Here is a 15,679-nt window from a genome sequence, read left to right as displayed (position 1 = left end):
TTTTAAAGGACAAAAAAATCACTCATTTTTTAGATAAAATTCAACTCAAGAGGAATATACAAATCGGGTTACTGAGACATAGGGCATGTTTGGTAAGTTTTTTTTGGAAGATCTTCTGGTAGCTTTGACAGTCAAAAAACTTATTAAGTTTTTGCATTAAGATCTTAGCAGCTCAAAGTTAATTTGACAGATACATGTCTTTTTATATCTTTTCACACAAGAATAAAATGCGAAAATACAAAAAACTTCATTTAGACCTTCTCGAAATCAGCCCAAAATGGGTTTTTCACGTATTTTCGAAGCTCCAGTTTTTAACGGCTAGATCTTCCACGAACCAAACAGGTATAGACCGAATATCAGTCTATCCAACTTATAAACAACCGAAAGACTACTCAAAAAGACGCATCAAACAAGCCCATTGTTAATGCAAAATGGAGTGGGTCTGATTGGCCAAACCATTCCTCAATGTGGTATAAATAGGTGGGGACCATATAAAGCATAATGCCTAATTGACCTCATCACGCTATTACGTATCTTCTCAAAATAAATTGCGAGAAAAAAAAAATTGTTCAAATGGATATAAAATTGTGTATTGGCAGTATTGCACCATCCAAACGGGTGATACTCATGGATTAAAAGGATTTATCCAGTCGAAATGGGAGAATATCATTCCACGGAAGTGGGAACCGGAATGAGATTCTGATTCTGTCCAATAAAATAGTTGGAATTAGAATGAATCATTCCAATTTCAATTTCAGACCCCCATTCCCATGAATCAAATAACCTTAAAACCGTCTCAGGTTTCAAGCTTAGAAGCTGACCATCTTGGAAAAGGTAATATGGCCACTTGTCCTTTCAGTGATCCTGAAAATCAGATAGATATTGATGCTTTAATTTGAACCATAGGCTGCGTTTAGGTTTTGTTTTACTTCAAACAAAATAAGGTAAAATTCCAAACAAAAGTAAATTAGAATTTGCACCCAATCATTTTACATTACCATAATTTTACATCAGTGCAAATGAAAATTTGCACTGCAACCAAACCCAGTAATAGTAAAAACAAGCTGCCCATTAGAAATTCCAGTCTTTCGACTATAATGCCAGAAAGACATAGTAACGAAAAAATATAACCAATCAACTCTGAATCATATAGCAGCAACCATAGTATTTTCAAATTCATGTCGATGGATGATTTCCATCCAACGTGGCAGTTGTCCATTGATCCATATCATTACTGCCTGCAAGAGCTTTTTATCTAACCTTCATTCTTGCTTGATGAACTGTGTGCGACGGATGGCAAATGTTGTTGTGCATTTAGTTGCCAGACGGGTTTATCTCTCTCAAGACTTTTTACTTGGTCTACTATTCCAGATTTTTTATGTAATACTGTTGAAATGGATTTTTCATCGAACTAATGGAATTCTGCCTATAAGCTTCTTTCAAAAACATAATGTGGATTTTTATCAATATTCCGAGAGGAGAGTTTTGATTGGTCAAATCTTTTTCAATATCATGTATTGTAAAAATAGTAAATAGAGAGGCAGAATGGAATTTATCGATAATCGCTTTTTAAATTGAAGTTGCAGTGGTGTGAAGTTGTTGTAAGAACTTGAAATTGGGAATTGCAGGAAGATAAAGGGTTGAGTCGTGCCATGGTCACTCTCCTTAAAACCGTATTTATCCCCTACGGTACAGTCGGGTGATCGCAAATTGATCATCAAGATAAAACAGCCCACAGGCCACTGGTAGGCATGCACTCACTTACCAAACCTCCACGAACCACTGAATATTGATGCTCAGATTTCTTAGATAAAAGACTGTCGAAAAATGGTGTGTGTGTGTGGCAAGACTAGGTTGGCCAGCACTCTTCTTATAGAGTGCTCTCAGATCCTAATGGAGACAAATGTGTCCTTTCAGACAAGAGCCTCTTCAGAACAGTGCATCTGTTCGAAAAGGCACAAGGAGGAAAAAGAGATACGAAAAAGAAAACAATTTATTTGAAAATTAAATTTGAATTTGAAGAAACATGTTTTAAAATTGAAAATGTGAAATTTGGATAAAACAAAATGATTCAATGCATTACGCGTACACTACATGTTAGACAATCTTGTATGCCCTTAGCTTCAATCAGATTTGATGTACTTTTGTTATTTAGTGGAAATAAATTAAAGTGCATGTTTGATTCATGTTGTTTGGTATAATTCTGTGTATGACCTTAAAACTGGACACTTATAGAAACTTGTGTTAGTTTTAAATGTTCACAGCCATTGGATTAGTCTAGGGAGATTTATCCTGCCAAGGCTGATACTAGTGTGCCACCAAGTGTTGGGATGGCTTGTTTCGATCATCAGGGTAAGACCCAAGGCACATGCAGTATGGGATTGCTTGAACCCTTGAACCGGACCAGATTTCCAGTATTGCCCTAGACCTTGGAGATAGATGGGCAAAACTGGAAAGTTACACCTAATCCCTAGACTCGATTATGACACATCACTAGGTGTCGGATCGGGCTGTCTTTGATGTGTCAATCAGTGAGATCCTTAGTGGGGGTCAAAACCTGGACATGTTGGGGCAGTCTGAGAATTCATCTGAGTGAGTGGTCATAGTGACAGGATCAGCCCCTTTGTCGGACAATGGTAATGATCGGGAATGCACTCTCTTTGATGGAAACCAAACTACCGGCAATTGATTTCAATCGTTGGAATTTTGTTTTGCAAAAATAATATATATATATATATATATATATATATATATATATATATATATATGTATATGTACGGTTTCAAAATATTTGCAAAAGGTTTTAATTCCCGAGATCCATGTGAGTAGAGAGTGCGGCACTGTTCCTTGCAGCCGAGAGAGAGGTCTTCTCTTGTCGGGCAGTGCTTGATCATTAAGGGCTGAGAGGTTAAGTGTAAGACCATATAGGATAATACCTGATGGGTTAATCTTGCACATGCCCACAGTCCCTAGGTTTTTATAAGATGGTTTGGCCCAGGGACCACTTAATGTAAGTGTTGGGCCCATAGGGTCCATGTGATGGGCTCAAGGGGGTCACTGAGTCTTTTAGTGAATTCAGTTGGGCCTTGTAATAAAGGCTGGGCCAAACTCATGTGGCTGGTGTGTAGATCAATGCTTGGGTCCTACGCCATACAAAGAAGCCCAACTGGGCAGCAGGTTGGAAACTAGTTAAACACTGAACACTTAATGGGCCAAAAGCCCATTTCGAACTGGGCTGATATGATCACCAGTTCATAGGACGAATCTGAGATTAGTGTTAGTAAAATGATTGGGTCTTTGACCTTATCCACTCTAAGAGACCAAATTCAAATTAGGTTTGAATCTGGTAACCTCTTGATAAGATCATGAGTTAACTAACTTAATCTGCAAATAGGATTAAGATTAACCTCTATCCAAATATTGATTTGGATTGGGATAACTCCCAAAATATTGGAAGATTTCTTAATCAAGAAGAAAAAGGAGAAAACCCTAGCAAAAATATCAGATTTCGAACTAGGGGGTTTGAGTAAGCAAGAAACACATTCTGCAATCTGAGATTTGATCTCTCACAGACTCCAGAGAGAAGAGACAGTTCTGCCCTCTTCGTCCCTGGACTTCTCCTCTTTTAGCCGCCGCCACTACCTGTTGGAAGATTGGATCTTTGCAGCAACAGGAAGTTAAGAAAGCAGTTCTTGACAATAGTCTTGCAAGATAGACAAAAGGATTCGGTGTTCAAGGTTTCCAGAGGGTTCTTGTGAAGAATCCAGTGTGTAGGACGCACTCTGCTGGTTCCGTTCCATCCACAGCTGTGTCATCTTCAGCAGGATATGATCTTGGTTACTTCTTCGGGCATGAACACTAACTTTGGGAGATATTATTTCTCCGGATCATGTATAATCCTTCTTGTTTCCTTTTGGTTCAGATCTGGTTTGTTTATGGTTAAAGTAGGATCATTGAATAATGTATTCTAAATTTAGGGAATATGATTCCCAGTTGGAAGAAGGTAGGAAATTTTTTTTAAAATTTGTCCCTCATTCCGCACCTTTCTTGGCGTCCATTAGATGGATCCTACCATTCTTTCAGTACATGCGCCCGTGCCCCAACCCGACCCGCCCTGGCCCACATATGTGAAAAGCACCCCCAACCCCCCTCACATGCATAGAACATCTATAGTGATCTCTTCCTATAGGTCCCTACCCATAGAGGGAGCAAAACTACAAATATACTCCAATCCCACTCTTTTTCCAAACAATGTAGGACAAAGAATCATTCAATGGAGAAAATGACAAAAACAAGAGAGTGAGGAGAGAAATTCTTATAAATTTGAATCTTCCTCCAACATCATGTCTTTTGGGCATCATAAATTTTTCCTCAAATAATCAAATTTGTTTAGAAAATTAACAAGGTCCTCTCATCTCGTGCCTTTTTTGTCTTTATCCTCTTTTTGGTTTTGGTTTTGGTTTGGTAGGCCAAGAAACGTGTGGAGGGAACGAGATAAATGCCGCCATCGAAAAGGTAAGAGAAATAGAACCGTCCATGTGATATTGATAACGATGCAAAGATATGGTCACGTTCAAAATCGGGAACTAGTTAGAGAATTGAAGCTTGACCCATGTTTTGGCGGAGACATGATCTGTTCCTTACACCTGGCCCCTCATACACATCATATAATATATTGGGAACATCTTCCGTATTTATTTGTTATTATTGAAGGGAGATGATCCCAATGCACGTGGATGTGCATGTGAATCACCCATTTGTGATGAGTACATTCCGTCACGTTTTGGTGACGATTCACCATTGATGAGCCTTCGTCTTCATCTTGTTGAGTAACGTGGTTGTTGGGTCTATCGATCCATAGTTTCGGTCATCGCTCCAAAACTGTATGAATTTGGACGACTTCGTTCCCCATTCAAGCGGAAAAAATAAAATTGAAAAATCAACATGGTACCATTTCATTAGAAGATGAGGAAGGAATTTGCAGAGAAGTTTCAAATAAAGGTTTCTTTTTCTGTGGGTGGGGGTGGGATGGAGGTGGGGAAGGTGGATTTCAACCAATAACATTGATCCCTTAAATTAGAGTCCCACCTCCCTTCAATGTCCGCCCCAACTTTGATGGAGACTCGTTGTCCTTTGCTCTAATTCACTGTTAATTATTTTCCTTCTTAATCTGATGCAATGTTTTAAATGTCAGTTTGGAATTAGAACCGCTTTGACCACTGGTTTTTGGGTAGGTGGTTTGATTGTATGGTTCAAATAGATGATCTGTTTCTAATTTAAAAATTAAAAATTAATTAAAATAAAAAAGGCTAATAAATATTGTTCAGATCGAACAGATTGACGGTTCAACCGCCTGAATCAGTATATTACTGATCAAGTATCAAAGAACAAGTTAAAGGTGAAATAGAACTAATTGCCTAGACGCTTCCCAGGCCAAATGGTCTGACCATCCAGGTCAATAACGATTTAAAAACACTGGTCTGATGTCAATCACTATCATCTCATCATTAATCGGTATGGGAAAACATGTATAGATATGCGTTAATGAGAATTCATAAATATTTACGGGATAGTTTTTGAGTGATTGGACTCTTATGACAGTTATGACCCAGACATAGCGCCCAACATCCTAAGTTAGCCCTCTTTCTCAAGGGTCAGGCCAATTGCACAAGTCAGGACCATTGATGGTCTCAAGAAAGCAACCCCAACCATATCTCATATGAGAACGTTTCCCCGTCGTGTTTTCAATATAATATATGGCTGTAGTGTCTTGTGAATAGATGTGGGTAGCGTTCTTGAAGATAGCATATCAGAGCACTTTTAAAGTTTATCCTCACTCATTCGATGAAGGATATATATGACCGCTCTACTTATGGACACATGATCAAGTTACACGGCAACCTTAGGATCACTTTTGGGAAGAGTGCAAATATGAAATTGTCCAGTACAAATGCAAATATGTTGGGTTCATAAAAATTATGCAAAGTTAGGTTAGTTTTATAATGATAAGTATAAATACCAATCACAAGATTGAAATATACCTTTTTAACATTGATCAACTTTAAGTGCAAAGTTTGCATCTATTTTACTCTCATGTTGAATATAAATATGTCTTGAAATCCATATTTGCTATAATTTTCAGGACATAAACATAATCTTAACAAACGCCAACGAAACTGAACCAGAATACATATATGAACTGAACCAGCATGTGCATCCTTTCCAAGCAAAGACTTATAAAATGCTAACGGTGGATGCATACTCTCGCATAATAGGGTGATTGGATTGAAAGAATGGTTTGTTTCATGATTATACCTTTCTCTTGAAAAGAGACAAAGTTAAATAAGCTTAGCTTTCAATTTATGCAACTTTATAGTTGTTCACACTGCATGAGCATTCCTCTAGGCCGTGTTTGGATTGGGGCATGCAGGAAAAGGAAAAGATAGAAAAGGGGTTTAGCAATCCCCTCACTTTTCCATTCTCAGCTTGTTTGGCTTTTAAAAAATGGTAAATGATACATATAACATAAAAATAATAATAATGGACTTTATGTACAGAGATAGACAAAGAATTTAAATTTGTATCTTATAGCCAATTTCTTCAAATGCATATGTGAATATATGAGTTTTAAGCTAGAAAGAAATAAGAGATACAAGATTTGACCAACAACCTAATGACTTAAGTTTACTTGTCAATTGGATATTGTATTAACTAATTGCCACAGTTCCAAACATTAATTTAAAATAAAAAAGATTATTAAGATGGAGGATTTTTCTTTAATACAAATCCAAACTGATCATAGCTGGATTTGATTCATATTTGCATGCATTTATTTACAACTATGATTTGCATCCCTATCAGATATAAAAATTACATATTTTCTCTCACTTTTATTCCTTATAGATGCAAATTTTATCTATATTATATAATTTTGATAATGGTGCATACTATGCGCATTTGCAAATAAAAGGTAAAGATATAAACTAACATCATGTTATTATTTTTAATTTTTATGACATAAACCAAAACCAAGGCAAATTCCTTAAACCTTTGAATTAAACCAATATCCTAAAAAGGAATACAAATTTACCTATTGAAAAAAAAAATCAATATTTGGATTGTTATTTTATTCCAATACAAACAACCTTCCCTCTCGTAATTGTAATAGAGTAACCCATTGGCTAGCTCAAGATGCTGCTAGGTATGATAGATTCATAATTTGGTCTAATATGGGCTTCAAAAAAAAAAAAATCATCCTAATTCCGTTTTCTTATATATATGAAGTGGGGACCAAATTAGGGTCCCTACTTTAAAAATATTTGTATGAATCATGGTTTTTAAAACTGAACCGGACTGAATAGTCGGACCGGAATTTTCTCAAAAAATCGTTGATTTTGGTCGATAAACCGCTGACCCGGGCAGTTAACCGTTCGAACTGTTCGAATGGTTTTGACTATTTTTTATTATTATTTTTTTTAATTTTTAAAATTTTTTATCAGAACAGGCCAACCGTTCGACCCAATAACCGGACCCCAAACCGGTTTAGTCTCTGGGTTGATTTTAAAAGCCATGGTATGAACATAAATATAAATAAATCATATGCATCGGTTGCAATTATAATTGTAAATCAATTATAAAGGCTTTATCAAGCTTATAGTGAGTAAAGATAAAAGGATAAAAATAAAATAAAAAGACATTATTTTAATTTTTTTTGTTGTGCTTAAAATAGTTGGATATACAACTATGTTTATAAACATTGACATCTGATATCATTAAATTATTTAACTTTTATTTGGGAGATTGTGATATTGAGATGCATTAATTTCATTTTGAAATGTGTTCTCAACTTCTCATTCTCACGTAAATGAAAAAGAACAACAACATTGAATAGAGATATCTCTGCTCTTTGGTTAAAAATGAATTAGAAAATAGTCGAAGACTATATTACTTTCACTTTGCTGATGCCAACAAGCATACAGCGTAGTTTTAGTAGGTAAAGTCCTGAATATAAATTTATTTGAGTTGGAGCATGCAGATGATGCCAACTAGATCTCCTTTTATATATATATATATATATATATATATATATATATATATATATATATATATATATATATATATATATATATGTATCGTATTCACAGCCATTTGCAGTCGTGTATTTGAAATATTTTTGTTTTTATATGTTTTATTTATGGGGAAATATTCTCAATGCACACCAGTAAGTGGCTGTAAATAAAGTGTGACTTTGGTGAGAACTGAATCTGATCTCTTGTAGTGGCATTATTGACATCAATGGCCAAACTTGTACCCACCCTTGTAATATAAACCGTGTTAGTGTCATGTGCATTTTGCGTTCATATTTGTTTCAGGTATTTATATCTAGGGAAAATCTATGATGCAGGAAAAGTATGGTATGGAAAGAATTTTGACCAATCAAAATCCATCCATGAATTTTGATAAATAGCACCTTGTTTTTTTTTTTAATAACAACAGAAGGGACTACACAAGACGGAGGTAGCGCGTCCCAAAAAATCAGCAAAACAAATGAAAGAAAAAAGAGGAGAGAGGGAAGAAATATTAAAAAACAAAAAAGCTAAAGAATTAAAAAAAAACGTCTCAAGAGCCAATCAATCTGCAGCTTGATTAGTCTTATTCACTTCTTGGTTTATGATTGCAATTTATTGATCAGTTGCTTTTTGAATATCATATCTTTTTTCTTATCATAGTGGAACCCTTACATCTGTTGTACCAGCCTATTAATTATTCTTACCAATTTATTAATTTTTCTATCTATTTGAGTGATACGTGCAAATGTACATACATGTGACATGTAAATAGATGAATGGCATAGAGAACGGGATTTAAATGCAGAGATAGAGGGAAAATGCTTGGCTGTCTAATTTCAACAGCCTCGGCTGTTAACAGGGCCCTCTCCGCTTGGCTGTAAGCAAAAATGAAAGCATGTAAATCTAATCTCACATTGAAAATATCTTTTCATTAATTTAATATATAAGAAGATATTCCGATGCTATGTGCATTCCCTTGATTCAAATTTCATAAATTCATTACAACAGTAATATATATTACTGTGAAAATTTCTATAAAAAAGAAAATGTTAGATGCACGTGCACTATAGGGTGAATTAATTTGTCAAATATAGGGATGCCAATGGGTTGGGTTGGGTTAAACAGTAAATCCGTCTTGACCGAATCAAGTTAGGGCCAAATTTATTTGAGAGAATAACCGTTCAACCCAACCCATCCTAGAATTCTTAGCCTCTACCGATGCCGTGTATAGAGGGGGCTATAATTTCAGATTTCTGCAATAAAGTGCAGTGTACTTCACCAAATTTATTTTTAGCGTAGAGATGGGTTAAGGTTTTGATTCTTTAACCCAAATTGTTTTCATGACAGATTTGGATTTGGCTGACACACACTGCCGGGTCCCAATATTCCTACCGACCTACCTACCAAACCCAACCCATTGATACCCCAAGTCGAGCAGGCCACCCTTTCGATATAGAAAATGGGAGGAGAGAAAAATAAATAGATTAAGGTCGTGTTTGGGAGTTTTCTTAGTCTAAACAGGTTTTTTTTTAAAAGTATCTTTTTGTGTTTCACCAGCTTTTTTCTTCAAAATAGCTTCTTGTAAATGTGAAAAACTGACTAATTAGAGTTTTTTTTTTCACGTTTTGAGTTGTTTTTTTTTAATGCAAAAGTTTGTTTTAGGCTTTTTCACCAAAGTATTTTTTTTTTATTGACTATTGGCTTCCGCAGCATAAAACACCACAAAATAGCCCATTGGAGAAGCACTCCCAAACACAGCCTGAATTTTTCCGCACGATTCTTCAGACTAGGGTGTGCAACTTTTGTGGATTAAGATTGGGATTTGATCAAAATTTCAATGGGGCCAATCTGAAACTTGAGCCCGAAACAATATAAACTGTTAGTTCAGCCCAACCCGACTTGCACCCTTAGTTCAGATGCGACACAATGCAAATATTAGCATTATATAATGGGTTCCACTATAATATGGAAAAGATATGATATCTGAAAAAACTTCTGACTAGTCAACTGGAATCATAAACGTGATAGCCAATCATGTGTTATTTATCAAAATTCATGGATGGATTTTGATTGGTCAAAACTCTTCTCATACCATATCTTTTTCGCATCATAGATTTTCCCTTATATAATAGATAGATTAACGAGTATTGGGCACTAGGACTTGCTGCTAACACAAGCGTATGAAACATGCTATGTAGCCAATAACGATTTAACATGCCGATTAATTAATGTTCCATGCACATCCAAATTCAATCCAACTAATGAAAATATAGAGGACGATCCCTTTCATATTGCTGAGAAGGCGGGTAAGGCGTTCTCAGAATATCAGGAGCTTATTGAAAAGTAAAAACCATAGTTTTCAAAATCGGATTGAAAAAATCAGGTGACCGGTTCTGTTTTCTCCAAAACTGGATTTTTCCCAAAAATCGTTGATTTTGGTTAGTAAATGGCTGATCCGGGTGGTTAATTGTTTGAACCTCGAACCGTTTGAACGGTTTTGATCATTTTTTATTTTTTTTTTATTTTTTGTTTGAATGGTCTGCGGACCATTCAACCCGGGAACTGGACCCTTGACCGGTTTGTTCTCCAAATTGGTTTTAAAAACCTTGGTCAGAACACATCATAAAAAGGAAAAAAAAAATGTAATCTTATTACTTGGACCCCCCCCCCCCCCCAAGTATGGTGAAGTTAAAATTAATTTTGATGCCTCTTGTTTAAATGATGGTTTTTGTTCTATTGCGGCAACTGTTAGAGACCATATGGGTAGGGTCTTGGATTTCAAATGCTCCACTCTCGGCACTACTTCTATTAATGTGACTAGGCTTGGGCTGCATGGGAAGCTCACAATCTAGCCCGTTATTTTATTGGTCGTCCAACTATGATTGAAGGGAATTCAAAGATTGTTATTGACTGTTTAAAAGAGCAGATTTCTCCCCCATGGAATCTTAGGAACATCATCTTGGGTTGCTTGAAGATGAAGGAGCTGCAGGAGAGTGGTGTACGCTACAGACACGTGTTTGGAGAGGCAAACCAGGCGGCAGATTGGCTCTCTCACAAGGCGATGTTTTCTATTCATTCTATTTTTTCTTTTAACTATTGTAATCTTCCTAGGGACCTTTATTTTATTTGTTTAAATGACTTGTGGGGTCGTGCTTCCCCCCATCTTGTGTAGCACATTTTATTTCATATAAAAAAAAAATCCATCAAGATTGGGGATCTTGGACCGAATTTGAATTTAATTTGATTCACTCATAATTTTTTAAATAAAGAAAAGTTGGAAAAAAAGATAATTATTTTTTCAACATACAATAGATTAATATAAATATGAAATGTTGAATTTACTATATATTTATCTATAGTATAATATGAAAAATTATATATTATTATATTTATATATAATTACATAAACTTATATATATTAAACCAATATATACTATTCAAATTTGAATTTTCATCAAATCAAACAAAGATAAATTTACATCCGATCCAATCATCAATCAAATGTCTATTGTAAAATCCAAATCCAATCCACATAATCTGAATTCAAGAAAATCGAATTGAATTTCGAATTTCAGAAGTCCGTTGACAATTCTGAATATGACATAAGCCAAGATAGGTATCGACAATAATCCATGATCAATGACTTTGTGGACAGTGGCAAATATTTGATCATTGCATTATATCCTACAAACATTTGAAAACTTTTTTTTGTAAGGTTTAATTTGAAAAGAGTACAAATACAAATATGTATAGTTTAAATACAGACAAAACAATATAATATATAAGGTTTTGCACTCATATTTGCATTTGTACTCCTTCCAAACTGAGCTTAATTGAAAAAAGCACTAAGATGGGTGGACCATTTGAAAACTTGATTGCCTTTTAATCATGGTTTTCAAAATCAGACCGGAACCAATGGCCAAACCAGAAAAACCGGGAACCGGTCAGGTGACTGGTTCCATTTTCCCCAAAACCGGGATTTTTCAAAAAAAAATGTTGATTTTGGTCAGCAAACTGTTGGCTCAGGCGGTTAATCGTTCAAACCGTTTTGATAATTTTTTTTAATATATTTTTTCAGAACCGACCAACTGTTTGATTTGAATGGTTGAACTGTTCGGCCCGATAACCAAACCCCTGACCAATTCGGTCTCCGGGTCGGTTTTAAAAACCATGCTTTTAATAATCACACCCAAAAAATACTTCCATCTCTTTAATGGTTTAGGTTGGCACGTTAGGTGTTGCCAAAATAAGATCACCAAGCCAAACAATCAATGGCTCACCAAAAAAACCCAAACAATTAATGAGCATCGGGCAACGCATTGATGCTGTGCTAAGAAATCAGCTTAATTAGGTGTAAAAGTAAAACCTGAACTAAACTGAACATTATTGGAGTTGGACTGTTGGAGGCACTTGGGATCTCTTACTAGGCATGATATGTGTAAAATTCTAAAGGTTCATTTGATTCACGGAAATAGGGGTTTAGAATCGGAATCAGAAAGACAATTGTTTCATTGGGCGGAATTAGAATCTAGTTCTCAGTCCTATGGAATAACATCCCCAATTTGAGGGAATGGCCATTTCCTTCCCCTCCATTGGGAATGAGAATCCCATTCCAATCAATTTCTATTTTGATTCTGATTCCCATTTTAACCAAATAGGCAAGAGATAGACCATTAGGGATTTCAATTCTGACTCTAAGGGGGCATTTTTTTTTTTTGGATTTTGGGAGGGAGAAAAGTTGGTCAATGAGATTTTGATTCTCATTGACCAAGAAACTCATAATTCTTTTTTCAGATTTATGTGGGGATTAAGGAAAGTTTATTTTCCTAATACCCATCTCCTAGGTGGATAAATCGCTTTCCCACATTAGGGGAAAGTCATTAACACTTGAATGAGACAAAAATGCTTCTTCTAATAATGATTTTTATGGCTAAAACGGGCATTGCCCTACTTACCTAGGAAATAAAAGAACATGGGTAAATGTGCATACTCAGATAAGCCTTTCCAAGGAAACACTTACCCAAGTAAGTAACTTACCAAAAATCAAACGGGGCCTAATTGCTAACCAAATGGATCTTAAATGATTAATTATGATAATAGGGCAGTATGTCATACATTAGGATCCACATTGATATATACAGAACATTGGTATATTCACATGTTTGGTTACACAACATCCTATGCAGCAAATCTGGGCTCGTCTAAAGGTCATTCTAGTATAGATGCACCCTAATATGTTTATTTAGTAGGGATGGCAACAGGGCGGATTCGATGAGGGTTTTGTAAATTCTAGATCTTACCCATCTCCCTAAACCTCCCAAACTGTACTTGCCCCAAAACCCATAACGGGTAAGATTTTGAAAATCCAAACCCTCCTCACACATGAAAATGCAAAACCCTCCTCGACCCTACCTCTCCACATTTAAGGGTAGGGACGGTTGGGTTTAGAACCTATCTAATTTCCTATTATTTCTTATTATATATAAGCAATTAATAAGTAAAATTAGGGATGGCCACAAGTCGAGCCTTTCACAAGTTATTCGAATTGGCTCGGTTTAAACCGAGTTTTGAGCCAAATTCGAGCCTGATATATAGGCTCGTTTGCTAATTGAGTTGAGCTCAAGCCTAGTGAAGCTCAGCTCATGAACCTAGTATTAAATAAATATTTTTTATTAATACATACATACATATAGTAAATAATTTTATTATATATAATAGTATTTTTATTTTTTATGTATAATAGTAAATAATTTTTATAATTCTTATTTTTTTGTCAAAAAAAATAAAAAATATATATACATATAATTTATATTTAAAAAAAATTAACTTATAGTAGAGCTCAAGTCTCTATCTTGAATCGAGCTCAAACCTGATACTATTCCTACGAGTCGAGCTTGAATAGCCAAGTATTCGGCTTAGCTCAGCTTAATTCGAATCCACCCCTAAATAAAATAATACAGACAAATAAAAAATTTCTAATTATTTGATTAAGACATGTAAAAAAATGCATAACCATCAATTATCATTCATATACAATTCAAAATATTATTAAATTCAACACCTAATATATAAATTTTATATTACTTTTCACCAATATTTAGGTCATAAATTGAGTGGGTTTAGCCTAATACCATACCTTATACGTATTCGTATAACATGCCCCGTGGATATATGTATTCCCATCCTTAAGCAAAATAACATTCCCCGTGGATACATGAATACCCATCGGATCGGATAAGGTAGAAATTGCCATGCCTGTAATTGAAGTGTTGGTGTAATGGTATTCCTTTTTGTCACTTTCGGTCAAACATATCTAACCAACCAACATTTCAGGCTCTTTAAATGATGTTGTCTGGTTATGACCATGAGCCTTACAAAATTAAAAGATCCCCTTCAGAATGCGGTTTCTCTGAGTTGGGTCTCAGCCAGGATTGTGACCCTCCTCGTGGGCGCCACAGTTGCTGTTTGCCACACGTCTGGGTCTTATCTGCTGCGTTGTGACATTATGGAGGAGCTCACATTTCAACATTCAACTTCATCGATCACCACCTAATAAATTCGCTCATCATTTATGATTTAACATGGCGTCCAGCCTAAGGATAATTAAGCTATGTTTGGTTTGAAGGAAAAATGTAGAAAAGAAAAGAAAAACGACAATATATATCACGTTCATATGTTGACCACTCCATTCCACCGTTTTGGTTGAGGTTTCAACCTTAAAATATAAGGGGATGTTTGGTATCGTTGTGTTATATGCTTGTTACTTTTGTATCTTATTTATGTAGAGGAAATCAGAAAAACAAGAAATGTCAAAATGATGTTTCCTTTAAAGTGAATTTCACATAACTTGAGACAAGAGTCGGTACAAAATTTTTGTACATGATAGCCCATTCAAACAGGGTTAAGGTTAGGCAAAGCCTAATTACCTAAGGGTGCTGATGTATCACTCAAAAGAGAGAATCACAGCAGATATACAATACAATAATACCACAAGTTCGACTATGATATCTGAAATATTTTTGATCAATCAACTAGAATCATAAATGTGATAGCCAATCATATGTTATTTAGCAAAATTCATGAGTGAGTTTTGATTGGTCAGAACTCTTTCAATACTATATCCTTCCCCCATCATAGGTTCTCCCCAATACCAAACACCGCCTTTTTTTTTTCCGGCACTAGTAACAAATCTCTGTCCAATTGAAAGTTTTTATAAGTTCAATTTATCACCATTCGCTCCCAGAGATTGCAGTTATCCGAGGTTCTTATGACATGAGAGAATCATTGAAATCTAAGGCTGTGTTTGGTTTGAAGGAAAAAGGCAGGGAATATAAGGTTTGTATAGGTTTCCGCCTTGCCTTTCCCTACCTTTTCCTTCAAACCAAATATAGCCTAAATGGCCCATTTGCTTTGATTAAGGAGGTGTGAAGACACTGCAGACGTATATCGGTTTACAATGACATGGAGGAATAATCTAGTAGACCCAAATAGCCCATTTGATTAAAGAGAGCCCGGCCCAATTTGCTTTGTATGAATAAAGGGAAGGGCAAGAAAGATTATTCTATTAATCTATTCATATGGTAAAGGACCGAAGAGTTGCTTGTTTGGAA

The sequence above is a fragment of the Nelumbo lutea genome, chromosome 8, assembly GCF_056320005.1.
Source record: "Nelumbo lutea isolate HS-2025 chromosome 8, American lotus-T2T, whole genome shotgun sequence".
Taxonomy (NCBI): domain Eukaryota; kingdom Viridiplantae; phylum Streptophyta; class Magnoliopsida; order Proteales; family Nelumbonaceae; genus Nelumbo; species Nelumbo lutea.
Note: the sequence above shows the minus strand (reverse complement) of the source record.